The sequence below is a fragment of the Conger conger genome, chromosome 4 (assembly GCF_963514075.1).
Source record: "Conger conger chromosome 4, fConCon1.1, whole genome shotgun sequence".
NCBI classification, from domain to species: Eukaryota; Metazoa; Chordata; class Actinopteri; order Anguilliformes; family Congridae; genus Conger; species Conger conger.
In genome coordinates this window covers 78,211,302-78,227,254 of record NC_083763.1, presented here as the reverse complement: position 1 = coordinate 78,227,254, position 15,953 = coordinate 78,211,302, and the positions used below count along the sequence as shown (strand labels likewise).

Here is a 15,953-nt window from a genome sequence, read left to right as displayed (position 1 = left end):
GTGAGTATTTCAGGGGGTATTCACCTTGGCCAGTGAATGTTTCAGGGGGTATTCACCTTGGCCAGGGAGTATTTCAGCGGGTATTCACCTTGGCCAGTGAGTATTTCAGGGGGTATTCCCATTCAGGAGCACAGCTCACCCAGAAGGCAGACGGTGTGTGTGGGGCAATGATGCAGCTGAGGGGAAAACGCTTCAGGGAACCGGGATGCATTGGCACACAGAACCAGGGTGTAATAATTATATTTTTTATTTTACCAGGAAGTCTCATTGAGCTTTTCCAAGGCCAAAAATGGCAGCCAGGCAACACAGAAAACACATGGAAACACACACAATACAGGAGAAAAATAAAAGTAGTAAAATGGAGTGCAGTAAAAGTAATATGGTTACCATCTACACCAGTGACAGGAGCAGATGTCTTTCATAAGACTTTAACATAAAGAGGAATGTTGGAACACTGATGCTGGTCATTTGCCTTTAACATAAGGAGGAATGTTGGGCTGATGCTGGTCATTTGCCTTCAACATAAAGAGGAATGCTGGGCTGATGCTGGTCATTTGCCTTTAACATAAAGAGGAATGCTGGGCTGATACTGGTCATTTGCCTTTAACATAAGGAGGAATGTTGGGCTGATGCTGGTCATTTGCCTTTAACATAAGGAGGAATGTTGGGCTGATGCTGGTCATTTGCCTTTAACATAAGGAGGAATGTTGGGCTGATGCTGGTCATTTGCCTTTAATAGAAGGAGGAATGCTGGAACACTGATGCTGTCTGTTAACACTTTGCGTTTGCAGCCCTTTTTCTGGAGTTGTTCTTTCATTTCTAATTCGTATTGGATCAGGCATTTTAACTCTGGATTCTAAACAGGTAGTTTTTTAACCCAACCCAGGTGTGTGTGCCCACACAGTATGTGTGGCTCCAGCCTACCACAAAGGTATTAGTATTAGTGACTAAATGTAAATTTGACAGCATATGTACACAGGTAGGTGATATACTGTATATATATATATATCTGTAAGGAGGCTTGTGAGTGGAGTGTCAGGATATCTTCTGTCATTTCTATTCTGACTTGTTTCTTTGTAGTTTAACCCTTATTTTATTTTGTCTTTTCAGGGTTTACACCAACAGCGAATACTGGGTATGTATTTGTTCCTTTAGTGGCAAAACATGAGTTCACATCCCACAGGTTCCTATTTGACACATCCATCTTTAACATAAAAGAAAAAGGTTATAATTGTTGTCATTTATGAAACCCCAAATTATATTGTTTTCAAACAGCCTGTGAAACATCTGATTATTTGTGTACTATAATTAATCTGTTTATAGATAATTATATAATTATATTTATATGTAATAATATATATTTTTTACACCAAACCAACCAGCGGCATATGGGTTCCCCTTGGAGTAAAGTTCTGCTCTTGAGCAGATATATATAGCGCCTTTATCCAAAACACTGTACAATTGATGCTTCTCCATTCACCCATTCATACACACACTCACACACTCACACACTGACGGCGATTGGCTGCCATGCAAGGCACCGACCAGCTTGTCAGGAGCATTTGGGGGTTAGGTGTCTTGCTCAGGGACACTTCGACACAGCCCGGGCGGGGGATCAAACCGGCAACCCTCCGACTGCCAGACGACTGCTCTTACTGCCTGAGCCATGTCGCCCCAGCCATGACAACCCCCCTTTTCTATACAAATAAAAATTGATTGATTGATTGATAAAGACATCAGGACTAATTATCTGTTGGATCCTTGCTTTTCATTTCTTATTCATGTTGGGTGAGGCATTATTACACAATTAAGACTTTCCTCAAAATGATTGGTTTGGGCACTGCTGTAACAGCAGGGCTGTTAATTATCTTCTGTTCTGTGTTTCTTATCCAAGGGAACTGAAGAAACTACGTTGATAATCTTAAACGTCATAACACACTGTCTGGAAAATATATTATATTTATTTTCTGATAACACTTTACACAAAGTGTACACAAATTGTCGCAAAGGCGGCACGGATGGTACAGTGGGTAGCACTGCCGCCACACAGCAAGGAGGTCCTGGGTTCGAATCCCCATCGGCCGGGGCCTCTCTGTGCGGAGTTTGCATGTTCTCCCCGTGTCTGCGTGGGTTTCCTCCGGGTACTCCGGTTTCCTCCCACAGTCCAAAGACATGCAGGTTAGGCTGATTTGAGAGTCTAAATTGCCTGTAGGTATGAGTGTGTGAGTGAATGGTGTGTGTGCCCTGCGATGGACTGGCGACCTGTCCAGGGTGTATTCCTGCCTTTCGCCCAATGTAGGCTGGGATAGGCTCCAGCCCCCCTGCGACCCTGTTCAGGACAAGCGGGTTCAGATAATGGATGGATGGATGGAAATTGTCACAAACTAGGAGGTCCTGGGTCCTGGGAGGTCCATTTTTTCCGACTTACCAAGACTTAGACGAGATGTTCGATTTCATTTTCATTTTACACCTTAATGTGTATAAATAAACTGCTTCACAGTCGCTGTAAGGTCCATTTCTTCACTTTGAAGGTGAGACGGGTGCGTGGGGGGTTGGACCCAAAATGCACGACTCAGAAAACAGTGCTGTAATAAAGTCCCGTCAGGGCTTTATTTGGGGAATATCCAGAGAGCGTGGTCAAAAAAGTTCATACACAAAGGCTAGAGAGCAGACTGAAATCCACTGGTGTTAGCATTAGCATCAGTGGCTAGTGTCACCACGGGATAACGTTAAGCTAAAGTTACTAAATACAAACATGACTAACTTCAGTTAAGCAGCTAGCTAAATGGCCTGTGTGGAAACCGATGACTAAAGCAGCTGTTTTACAAGTCATTAAGCTTCTCAGCTCATTGTCATGTATTCCTCTGGTGGTTACAGACTGTGAGCTGTCTGATAGTTGTGTCCTGCCTGGATCTCAGTCATGGCTGCGTCAGCAGAGGTAGCAGCATCTATGCTTCAAGCTGCCATCGCTGGAGGTCCCCTGGTGAATGACACTGCACATCAGTTGGTCAGCTCAGCAAGTAGGAGCATCATCATCCAGCTCCACAACAAATCATCTCACATCCTGAAACATCCACAGTGAGTTCATTATAATTGAATGTAGAGTATTAGCTGTGCATAAACTCAGGAGTATTATCTGTACGGTTGGTGCCCTGCATGGCGCTTTGGATAAAGGCACTCTATAAATGCCAACCATTTACCATTTATCTGTAGATAGATCTGTCATCCTAAAATTTCCCTCGGGATGAATAAAGTATCTATCTTACTATTAAAAATGGGAACAGTTTAGTTCATTTCTTGTTTCTGGGTTTTTGACTTTCATGTTCTCAGTGAGACGGGTGCGTGGGGGGTTTGGACCCAAAATTCACGACTCAGAAACAATAGTGTAGCAAAGTCCCATCAGCGCTTTATTTGGGGAATATGCAGAGAGCGTAGTCAAAAACAAGCAATGTTTGTACACGTAAAATCCAGCCAGAAAACCAAAGTACAGTACCGAGGGAGACGGCAGTCTCGTAATCGGTACACCATGCAAGAAGTCCGGTAGCCAGGAAAGCCGTCAGCGGGGCAGAAGTACAGGCGGGTGGGTAGGCAGGCTCAGGGTCGATGACGGTGCAAGGGTCAAGACCGAAGTCTGCTCCGTGGGGCAAAAGCACAAAAGCAGCAGGCAAAGGCGTGGTACAGGCAGGCAATGGTCAACAAAACGGAAGTCAATAATCTTTGGTCAATAAACAGGCTTGGATCGTTACGGGTAAACAAATGGCTTGACAATACCGCTCAAACGGTGCACTGACGAACAGGCAGCAACAATTTCACAAAGACAAGACATGAAACTGAGCTTTATATGCAGGTGTAGACAGGTGTAGACAATTAGATTGAGAGCAGCAAGAGAATGGAATCAGGTGTGGAGGACTGACAAGTTAACAAGGTAATTAGTAATCGTTAGTAATAAACCTATCCTGCCCTTGCATTCGTAAATTAGTAAATGACATGCACAAGAAACGTAAGATAAACATGAACACATGGTTAGAATGTTAGTATTACCCAATCCTGATCTAAAGTTAGTAGATTAGTAGGAAGATGAGGGAAATTGAAACAATTAGGGTGTGAGTGACAGAAAGGGAGAGAGAGAAAGCAGGAATGCAAGGTTTGCAGAAAGACACGAAAAAGTATATGCTAAACAATGAACAGAACAACATAACATGAAACAGCATAAATTGTGACATAACAAGTTTGCGAAATATGACAATAAACTATATAACATGACATGGCAAGACTAAGAAATAAATGGTACAAGAACTAAACATGAAACATAACATGACAAGACAATGAAACATAACAAGAAATAAAATTTAAAAAACGTGGCGAGACTAGACTAACATAATATGTGACATGAAAATAACTAAACATGAAACGTGACACTCAGGCTGAAGTCCAATTGATCTATTTTTCTGCAAGTCTTCCACTATTGCAGTAAGAACAATCAGTGCACAATCAATAGTTGTGTGTAAGTTATATTTGGATTTCCTTTAGTAAGAATCTTTCCCAGACAACAATAATGTCTCTCTCTTCAGCCAGTTGTCAAATATGGGGGCATTTTATCAGGAGTACTAAAGTCAGCAAGATATTTAAGTTTGTCATAAACGATACCTGTTCAAGATATATTTTCAATCTCATTTCCTTAGGGTTTACACCTACAGTGGATACTGCTTTGACCCTCCACAACCCACGGTGGAAAAGGGGGCCACAGGAATGAGCACCTTTGTAAAAACAGAGGCAGCTGCATGTGGTTCTGTGGGGGTCCTGACTTATGACATCGCCAAAGACCAGAAGAAGAAGGCAGTCAAGCGTCTGGCCATCATGTTCTCTGTGCCTTACGACTACAATCTCCACGAGAACTGGTTTGCCCTGGGTTTGTTTTACACTAGCCAAGCCTGTGATAAATCTCTATATGAGCGCATGTACTACAAAGCGGGGTCATTCAGCAGAGGAAAAGCGTCTGGTTCAGAAGTTAGCTTCCAAGCGGGAAGGTACACCTTGAGAGGAACCATGTCTGCTGCGGCAAAAGCAGAAATTAAAGTAGAACTCTGGGAATTAGAGTAATCTGATCAATTTGATCAATTTCATTTTGAAAACATTGTGAGGTTCTATGCATAGTGTTTTCATAACTTACCATACCAGACTGCATACTGCCTACAAGTTCAGTAAACTGGGAAATGTTACTGTTGCCAATTACTGTACATTAACATATCCTGAGTATGGGCATAATCTGATTTTGATTAAATACAATACATTTAATCAATGCTTAATGCCCTCACTACCAGCTGATACAGCCACTGATTAAACAGCTTTTTATGATTACACCTGTTTTTGTGTCTTCATTTCCATTGACATTTATAGAGAGAGAGGCAGAGAAGGAGGGAGAGAGATGCAGAGAAGGAGGGATGGAGAGAGAGAGAGAAAGCGCTTCCTAGTATCCCAGCCATATGACTTGCTGTCACATATATTCTGTGCAGTCTGGCTGAACTAATTGTATTATTTACCATTCACAGCGCTTCACTTTTTCCACATTTTGTTATGTTACAGCCTTATTCCAAAATTGATCACATTTATTTTTTTCCTCCAAATTCTACACACAATACCCCATAATGACAGTGACAGTGCATGTCGGAGCACAAACCAAGCATGAAGTCAAAAGGAATTGTCTGTAGACCTCCGAGACAGGATTGTCTTGAGGCACAAATCTGGGGAAGGGTACAGAAAAATTTCTGCTGCTTTGAAGGTCCCAATGAGCACAGTGGCCTCCATCATCCGTAAATGGAAGAAGTTCGGAACCACCAGGACTCTTCCTAGAGCTGGCCGCCCGTCTAAACTGAGCAATTGGGGGAGAAGGGCCTTAGTCAGGGAGGTGACCAAGAACCCGATGGTCACTCTGTCAGAGCTCCAGTGTTCCTCTGTGGAGAGAGGAGAACCTTCCAGAAGGACAACCATCTCTGCAGCAATCCACCAATCAGGCCTGTATGGTAGGGTGGCCAGACGGAAGCCACTCCTTAGTAAAAGGGCCCAACGGCTGTGCGGAAGTTATTGTGGCTACACCGGGATTAGAACCACTGCCCTTGCGTGTCCCAGTCATGTACCTTAACCACTATGCTACAGACCAGTGTTCTAATGGGGCTTACAATTAATATAGCTCTCCAAAATGGAGTCTGAGATACAGGGTACAGAAAGAAAAATGAGTGATGTTGTTCTGTAAAACAACAACATGAGCATCTGAACACTCTTAAATAGATCTTCTGTACAGGGGCAACACACACCAGGTTTACAGTTGCTAAGTGGCCCAGGAATATGGTTAAATGCTGCCCCCTAGAGGATACTGGGTGAACAGTCAGGATACTGGGTGAACAGTCAGATTATTGCCATTGGCGTGGAGGCCTTTGATTGTGCCTTTGACTTACATTTGCATTAGATAGTGTGGCTTACGTAAGTACATAATTAATGATTTTGGATTCATAACACACCTTTTCAAACTACACCTCCCTCCTTATTCCGCCCCCCCTCCAATATCTCTCTTGTCTAACCAAAAACATTTATAATAAATTGCGCTCACGATGACTGTATTTTTGTTGAGAACAGCCCTTCATGTGTATTTTACTAGCGTCTGCCAAATGACTAAAATGTAAAAATGTAAATGTAACACCTGAGGACAGGTGTGCGTACCTCAGCATACCCAAGGTGCCTACCTCCCCAAGGCTCTGTACTTGCCCAATCCACTTCTGGGAAAACAGGCTACGGCTCTGCTTCCCTCCGCATTTAATGGCAGTCAGATCAACGTTCCAAAAAGTGGGATTGGCAAGTTATCTGGATCTATAAAAAAATAAAATAAATTATACATATTCAAAATGTTGAAAATCCTGAATGGGTTTCAGATTCGAGGATCAGAGAAACCTGTGCGTGTTACAATGGCAGGCTGGGTCATGCTCTGAAAGTAACTAGTTTAGCGACAACGTTAAATAAGAATACACAGACTCAGAAGTCATGAAGTCCTGAGGTTATATTAATAGAGTTTCTGGAGCTCAGTGATACACAGATTCAGACTGTACATCTGAACTCCAAACAAATAAAGCATTGACTCTGTGGATCACGCATTGTTACTGCAGAGGCTTGGCTGCATAGGCCTTGGTGAAACGGCTCTGAGCTGGTTTAAAAACTACCTATCTGAAAGAACTCAGTGTGTTTCAGTAAATGACTACACCTCAGCTGCTCTTACTATAAACACAGGTGTTCCTCAAGGTTCTATTTTGGCCCCTGTCTTATTCTCCATCTTTATAAATGATCTAGGTAAAGATTTAAGTCCTGCCCGCTTTCATTTATACGCCGATGACACAGTCATCTACACGGTGGCACCCACTTTAAATCAAGCCATAGAGCTCCTGCAGGATGCCTTTCATACTTTGCAGCACTCTCTGCTACGGTTAAGACTGGTCCTAAATGCAAAGAAGACCAAGTACATGACCTTCACTCGTTCTCGAGCCACTACAGCTGTCCCTACAGTCCTGACACTGGAAGGGACATGCCTTGAAAAAGTAGCCTCCTACAAATATTTGGGCATATGGCTTGATGAAAAGATGGCATTTGATGTGCACATTGGGAACCTGCTGAAAAAGCTTAGGCCCAAATTGGGCTTTTTCTTTCGTTTAAGAAAATGTTTTCCCTTTGAAGCCAGAACGAGAATTGTTCAGAGCTCTTTTCTGTCTGTGTTGGACTATGGTGACGTGATCTATATGCATGCTCCATCCTCCCTGCTTAAAAAGCTGGATTCTGCTTATCACGCTGCTATACGTTTTGTAACAGATGCAGGCTCTCGTACTCACCACTGCACTCTGTATCAATGTTTAGGATGGTCCTCTCTGTATCAAAGGAGACAGTCGCACATGCTGATTTTTATTTTGAAGTCTCTGCTAGGCAAACTACCTTTATACATTTCCAGACTTCTGTCCTTTTATACCTGTACTTTTAACACCAGGCGAGCAGCTAATAAGATGCTTTTGGATGTTCCCTTGGTGCAGTCAGAGTTTGGCAAGACTGCATTCTCTTACTACGCCCCTTCCTTGTGGAATAAGCTGCAACAACAAATTAGTCTAGAGGCACTCCCTACTATTAGTGCCTTTAAGGTTATGCTACAGAGAGCCCTACAGGAAACATGTAATTGCTTTACCTGATGCTGACTCGATTATGCTTTTTTAAAATGCACTTGTAGCCTACTGCGTCTGTGTTTGACTTATGTTTTTTTTTTGTTTTTCTTTTGTTTTTTTTTGTCATGTATATTGTATATGCCTTATTGTTTCTCATGTTGTAACTTTATGTGTGCCGTCTTGGCCAGGACTCCCTGGAAGAAGAGATCTTGTATCTCAATGGTGACATTTCCTGGTTAAATAAAGGACAAATAAAATAAAAAAATAAAAAATAAATTGACCACTTAATTGACCACTTGCTTCTACTTCATGTGATTCTAGATAATGGTAAATAAAGCAGTTAACTGGTATTGCCCCCCTAGTGGATACTCAAGGTAAGGTTTACTACACAAGTCAGTTGCATACTTTTCTTTCACTGGTTACTACTATCAAGTTATACAGTCCACTCCAAAAGTATTGGAGGAGTATCCATTCATTCCATCCAGCCAATTCATTTGTTTTTGTAATACACTGAATACATTTGGGGTTGAGATAAAGAAGATGAACACGAGACAAGAGTTCAGTTCATCTTTAATTTCCTGGTATTTACACCTAGATTTGGTTAGCTACTTAGAGCATAGCACCTTTGGTATAAGACCACACAATTTTCAGGTGAGCAAGAGTATTGCAACAGAGAGTATTTCAGTAAAAGAAAGTAAATAAGATTTAATATTTGGTAGCATATCCCTTGCTTGCAATTACTGAATGAAGCCAGCGATCCATTGACATCACCTGTCAGGCTCTTTGTTTTCGTTATCGTTTTTTTTGTCTAAGTCGTTAGTGTATTTGTTTATTTAAAATTGTTTATTTAAAATTTTTGCACACCATAGCCTGTCTGTCAGTACATTCATTCCCTGTCATCCGTTTCACCTGTCTCCCCGTTTCCCACACCTGATTGTCATTCCGTCTCGTTACCTGTGTAAAAAAAACCCCTCTGAGTCACTCGTTGTCAGATTGCAATGTGTTCACTCCATTCTTTCCAGTGTTTGTTTCTGTTTGATCTCCTGTGTTTCGTCCAGTTTGGCTTTCGACTATCCTTCTGTTCTGCTACGACCCGCTGTGTCTGCTCTTCTTTTGATTTTCTGGTTTACAATTTTCACCAAACGGTTGCATTCTTCTTTTGTGAAGCTTTTCCAGGCTTTTACTTTTTGCTGTTTGTTTCAAGGGGGGTTCCCTTCAATCTCAGGAGGTGAAATGCATGCTCAATTGGGTTACGATCTGGTGATTGACTTGGACAGTCTCAATCCTTGCACTTTTTCTCCCTAACACAATCCCTGTTGTGTTGGCTGTGTGTTTAGGGTCATTGTTTTGCTGCATGATGAAGTTCCTCCCAATTTGTTGGACGCACTTCTCCGTTAGTTGGCAGATGGAATGTTTTTGTAGACTTCTGAATTCATCATCCTCCTACCATCAAGAGCTACATCATCAATAAAGATTAGTGAGCCCACTCCAGAAGCAGCCATGCAAGCCCAAGCCATGACACTTCCTCCACCGTGCTTCACAGATGAGCTCCTATCTTTCTCCACACTTTGGCCTTTCCATCACTTTGGTAGAGGTTAATCCTGGTCTCATCAGTCCATACAACTTTGTTACAGAACTTTTGTGACTCATCACTGTACTGCAGAGATGATTAATTATGATCTTGCCTTCTGATTCTTACTACTGATGAGTGGATTGTGTCTTGTGGTATAGCCTCTATATTGCTGCTCTCTTAGTCACAGATGAGTGTGCATGAAGGTGCAGACGGACACAACTCACAGAGTGAAGAATGAGCCAGCTTCATAATGTTCTGCTTAATACGCCTTATGCACGCTCTGTGAAGAACACTGTGGTGTATGAGCTGATGGTCCAGATGTATAGATACAGTGTTGTGTCTAAGGTTAGAAAAAGTGAGCACAAACTTGTGAGATTAGTGTCAAAGTGATTGTAAAAAAACTGTAAGAATTGTATGCTTAAAATATGGTCTTAAATATGAAAAAATATACATTAAAATATTTTAAAAGTAATAATTGGTCTGTAATATTTATGCAGTTTACTGAACTGGTGGTAAACAGTATGTCTGAAACTTAAATTGTTGTCCCTGATAAATAAAATAATAAAAAAGTATGCCAGAGAAGTGCAATCTTGTAGTTTCACCCAGCTGTCTGCAGTTTCATTCGTTACTGTTATTCTGATTAGGTGAGCAGAATCAGTTGGACACTTTGGCCACTTTTCACAGCATTCTCTTGCAACGGTGATTAGAAAGTGCCATTGTCTCACCACCTAGGTGACTAGATAATTGATAGAGGTCTTTGTCGCTAGAGGAGTCCCATTTAATTCAGTCTTGCGTTTGACCCGAAAAGGATGGCCTCAGTCTTGCCAAAATGCAAGGAAAGCTTGGTGTGAGCCAGGTACTCAAATGACTAAGTTCCATAAGTGTATTCTCCAGGACATGTTTGTCTTTACGTGAGACAAGAGGGGCCGAATCATCTCATTAATATAGGAAAAGTAGGAACAGTAAGGGTCCAAGCACACTGCCCTGAGGAACACCACATGAAATGGCCTTGATCACATAAAAGAATGTACTGTTAAGAATATATAAAACAAATATGAGTATAAGACCTGTCAATAAATCTATAGTACATCCCAGAATATTTTGAATACGTCCCAGAAATCGAGACAACCCAGAAATAACAATTTCATTTAAGAAGGTTCTTCAGGCAACCCTTTTTGAAGAGAGGACCTGTTTTGAACATACAAAGGTTGAGATATCAAATAGTGACAGAGTAAGGGTTGTTCAATTTTTTTTACAATCACTTGGACATTAATTTCAGAACCTTGAGGTCATTTTTCAAAACTCAAAACAATTCAATTCAATTGCTTGGATACAATATACATAAACCAAAAAACATTTTTTTGCTGATGGTTTACAATGCATCTCACTGCCAAAGTATCCAACTCAAAATGATAAGTAACAGCAACATTACTCCTAAAGTATGGTTTTATGGTTACGGCTTACTTGTAACAACATTCCATGTTTAGATCATGAATGTTTTATGATACATAAATCAATTGACACCAATTACTTTACAACAGGATCAATTTTACCACATCATGATTGAATGCAAGACTTCATCACCATCCTTTGTCACAGGGGTTTTCAAACTTTTTGACACACCCAGTTTGTAAGTTTGAGCTGGTGCTCAAATGACTGATTTGTTCACAGTGGTAGGAGTAATGGAGTCATGGTAGAGTAGGAGTAAGGATTTGTCTCCACCTGCAACAACATAGTGACAACATGAAGCAGGTAGGTGATCCATGTTAGAATAGAGATCAAGCAGTGAGAGGAGGAGGAGGAGGTCAGTGGAATGGCAGAAGACAAGTACTCCTTCAGAGAGGTGGCCTTGTTTCTCGTCTTAGAGGTGGAACAACTCGGCACAACAGTTCATTTATTTCACAAAATTCAAAACTACCAAACGACTGCAAACATGTCTCAAAGGAAAAGCAACAGCACTAGATTTTATTTTGTCAATCATAGAACAATGATGTTAAAAACACTAACAACCAGTGGCATTACAGTAGATACTACTGTATGTTCTGTCAGTGATTTGCAAATTGGACTGTAGAAATTCATTCTCTAGGAGTTTTTGGTGGTTCAGCCTGATTTCTTTGGAAATGCAATGAAAAAGAAAATTCAGTTTGGTCAACATACCGAGCTCTTGTGCAAACTGAGTGAAAGGTTTTTAAATAGCTCTTAAACTCTTAAATTGATTTTGTTCAATGATTCCACTCTCTTCTATTGTTCCACTATTCCCTTTATTTAGAACTACAAAAATAACCATATTGAAGTATCAAGTATTTCAACTGCAATATTTAAGTATTGTAAAAACAACTAAACAGTGAAGACACAGGTATGTTTTGTGTGGGTGATCTAAACAAACGTTCCCATAGTATTTCACAATAAATGAGTTACATGAACCATGTAATTTCTTCAAAGATATTAATGCACAATGCATGTTTGGAGCAGGCGAACAGGCTGTGTTACAAATGCTTACTGAGTGTTGTGTCTAAGGTTTTGAAAATTGAGCACAAACTTGTGAGATTAGCACCAAAGTAATTTAAAAAAAACTGTAAATTAACTTTAAGGTTAATTATGGAACCACTTTTTAGAGTGTACAGACTAGTTTAGTGCACATGGAGAAGGTGTGTCGAAGAAGGTCCATAGCCATTGGCAGCATTTAAAATGCAGAAAAAAATGTACTTGAAAACATTTAGCTTGTAAAAACACTAGGCTTAAAAGGGTACTGAACATAATTACTGGTGTGGATCCTTGTCCAATCATAAGAGGAGAACTCAGGATGAATCAAAATGAGTTACAAACAGAAAAGCCAGACCCAGGTCATTGGCTCAAGGCTGGATTAATTTACTCACACACAAAAAGTACACACGTGTGCAGATCCCAGCAGAAAATATCATGAGGAGAAATGGGCATGTATACCTTCAGACTAAACATATCACATCAGTCTCTATGGGTTAGAACAGCAGTTCTTAAACTGGTATACAGTAACGTTTGTCGTCTATTTTCATTTACACTATTTGCATCATACATATTTACACATAAAGTGAAATATTTCAACCTTATTATGTTTTAATCTTGATGATTACGGCTTACAGCTGATGGAAATAAAAAATCGAGTATCTCAAAATATTAGAATATTACATAAGACCAATCAAAAAAAGGATTTATAATACAGAAATGTCGACATTCTGAAAAGTATGTTCATGTATGGACTCAATACTTGGTCGGGCAATCATGGGGAAGACTGCTGACTCGACAGTTGTCCAGAAGACACTCATTGACACCCTCCACAAGGAGGGTAAGCCACAGAAGGTCATTGCTGAAAGGGCTGGCTGTTCGCAGAGTGCTGTATCAAAGCATATTCATGGAAATTTGACTGGAAGGGAAAAGTGTGGCAGGAAAAGCTGCACAAGCAACAGGGATGACCGCAGCCTTGAGAGGGTTGTCAGCAAAGCCAATTCAAGAACTTGAGGGACCTTCACAAGGAGTGGACTGAGGCTGGAGTCAGTGCATCAAGAGCCACCAAGCACAGATGTATCCAGGAAATGGGCTACGTGTGTCCCATTCCTAGTGTCAAGCCACTCCTGAACCAGAGACAATGTCAGAAACGTCTTACCTGGGCTAAGGAGAAAAAGAACTGGACTGTTGCTCAGTGGTCCAAAGTCCTCTTTTCAGATGAAAGTAAATTTTGCATTTCATTTGGAAATCAAGGTCCCAGAGTCTGGAGGTAGAGTGGAGAGGCACAGAATCCAAGCTGCTTGAAGTCCAGTGGGAAGTTTCCACAGTCAGTGATGATTTGGGGTGCCATGTCATCTGCTGGTGTTGGTCCACTGTGTTTTATCAAGTCCAGAGTCAACGCAGCCGTCTGCCAGGAGATTTTAGAGCACTTCATACTTCCGTCTGCTGACAAGCTTTATGGAGATGCTGATTTCCTTTTCCAGCAGGACTTGGCATCTGCCCACAGTGCCAGAACTACTAGTAACTGCACCACTCACTCAATCCGTAGAGTGTGTGGTGAGTTCTGGCACAAAATGGCAGGCGTGCATCACCCAGGTGGGTGCTGCACATTGTTGCTGGTTGAGGCAAGTTTCCCTCTTCATGTAAGCACTTTGAGGGTCTAGAAAAGCACTATATATGCTCAGCAAACAAAGTCTTAAACGGTAACCTATGGCCAGACACAGGGAGATTGGCAAATCCGGCGTTTTATTTACTGAAAGACAGTGAGTTCATTTTCTTAACCCTCCTATTATGATAAGCATTTGACCATTTATGTTTGGGGTCAAATTAACCCCATTTTGACCTTTTATCCATAAATACGAAATCTGTCAAACCTCATTTTAGAGCCTGAGGTTCAGGAAGTGAAAGTTTGGCACCTGTAAGGGAAAGTGCCACCAAAATCATCCACAGAGAAATCTGAGATGAAAATAAAAATGGCTGTATGTTGTCTGACATTATTATTCAGCTACAGAGGGTCAAAATATGCCTGTTCAACACAAGCAAAATTGGTACGGGACATCTGCAAATAAAGCATTATGATTATTGCATGCTGTATCAAGATGAAGAAAAGGTTAACTGGTTTTTAATATGGCGGGACAGGGAGGAGAGGCACTAGCTGGAGCGGTGGCGGCTGGCACATCCGCGGTCATCTCAGGAGGGGCTCTGGTGGCGGCCATCACTCAGATGTCTCTCAGCTCATCAGACAGAAGCGTCTCCATTCATATGAACAACTTCTCACACCACATCCTGACTAATCCACAGTGAGTTCTCTGTAATTGAGCACAGACAGCGCTGTGTGATGGGAAGCATTTAGGGAACATTGATCCAGATGTACATACAGTGAGGTCCGTTAGTATTTGTACCAGCGATGGACCAGTGTCTTTGCACAAACGTATTCTATCAGGGCATGAGCATATTATCAATTCATTGTATTTCAATATTTTAAGACCAAATAACTGAAATTAAGCATACAATTCTAAATGTCCTTGTTCCCAGCTGACGTAGCCAATGATTAAACAGCTTTTTGATTGCAACTGTCTTTTGTGTCTTAATTTCTGAGCTGAGCTGTTAGAACTGGAACATCAGGCTTAAGTGAGTAAGTGCTGTGGGAGCTTTGCTGGGGCCATGTAATATTCAGTGGGTCTCTGTGTAACGTTTTTCTTTCAAAATAAAAGCGGACTGGGGCTCAAATTCTCAAAGATGTTTTGGGCTGTGCAACAGAAATGCACCTTTTCCTCAAGTTTTTTTCCATCCACTTACTGGAAAACAAGATTTTGTGAGACTTAACGTCACTGTGTAGCAGTGGGCGTGTATGTAGATCAGATGTCTGTCAATTTTTTATTCTCCTCCAATCAGTATCATTTTCACATGGTGGCATCCTCATTTGACTTCAGTATGATGATCATATCATGAAAGTTGGTGCTGCATTGTCTTTAATTCATGTGAATACAGGAACAGAGGTTCCAATACTGTTCCTGGAAGACTACACTACCCATAAATCTGTGTGTCACCCCTCTCACCTCTTACAGTTTCTAAAAGTACAACATTTTATTGAGAAAAAGCATATTTATGCAGGTACAAGTGCACTGAAAACCCAAGTGCCAAAGTGACCACATTGGACCCTGTAGAGTCACCAGTTGAGAAAAACAAAAACAAAAACCATATGAAGCTAACAGTAATGATAAAACAAGTACGTGCAATAAAATAAGAGCAATGAAAAATAATTACCTGTAATTATCAGTGCAGGTGTACTGGAACCCCTCCCCCTACTGGATCTGTACCTGTAATTACCAGTGCAGGTGTACTGGAACCCCTCCCCCTACTGGATCTGTACCTTTAATTATCAGTGCAGGTGTATTGGAACCCCTCCCCCTACTGGATCTGTACCTGTAATTATCAGTGCAGGTGTACTGGAACCCCTCCCCCTACTGGATCTGTACCTGTAATTATCAGTGCAGGTGTATTAGAACCCCTCCCCCTACTTGATCTGTACCTGTAATTAGCTTGGTGAGGGGGAGGTGGGAGCACTTTCTGCTTGTGCTGACTGCTGAACTGGTTGCCAGGTGTGCATTGTGGTTGCCAGTGTGCTTATCTGTATGTCTGTATGTCTGTGTGTGTCTCTGCACTGTAAAACACACTGTGTGTTTATCTGTGTGTGAGCAGCAGTTCTG

At 41.4% G+C, this 15,953-nt stretch overlaps 1 long non-coding RNA gene across 1 annotated transcript in view; it reads left to right on the top strand.

Annotated features, from left to right (window-relative positions):
- LOC133127166 (uncharacterized) overlaps positions 1–15,953 on the top strand; it is a 56,724-nt gene that overhangs the window by 5,095 nt on the left and 35,676 nt on the right. The gene's annotated exons all lie outside the window — the stretch shown is intronic.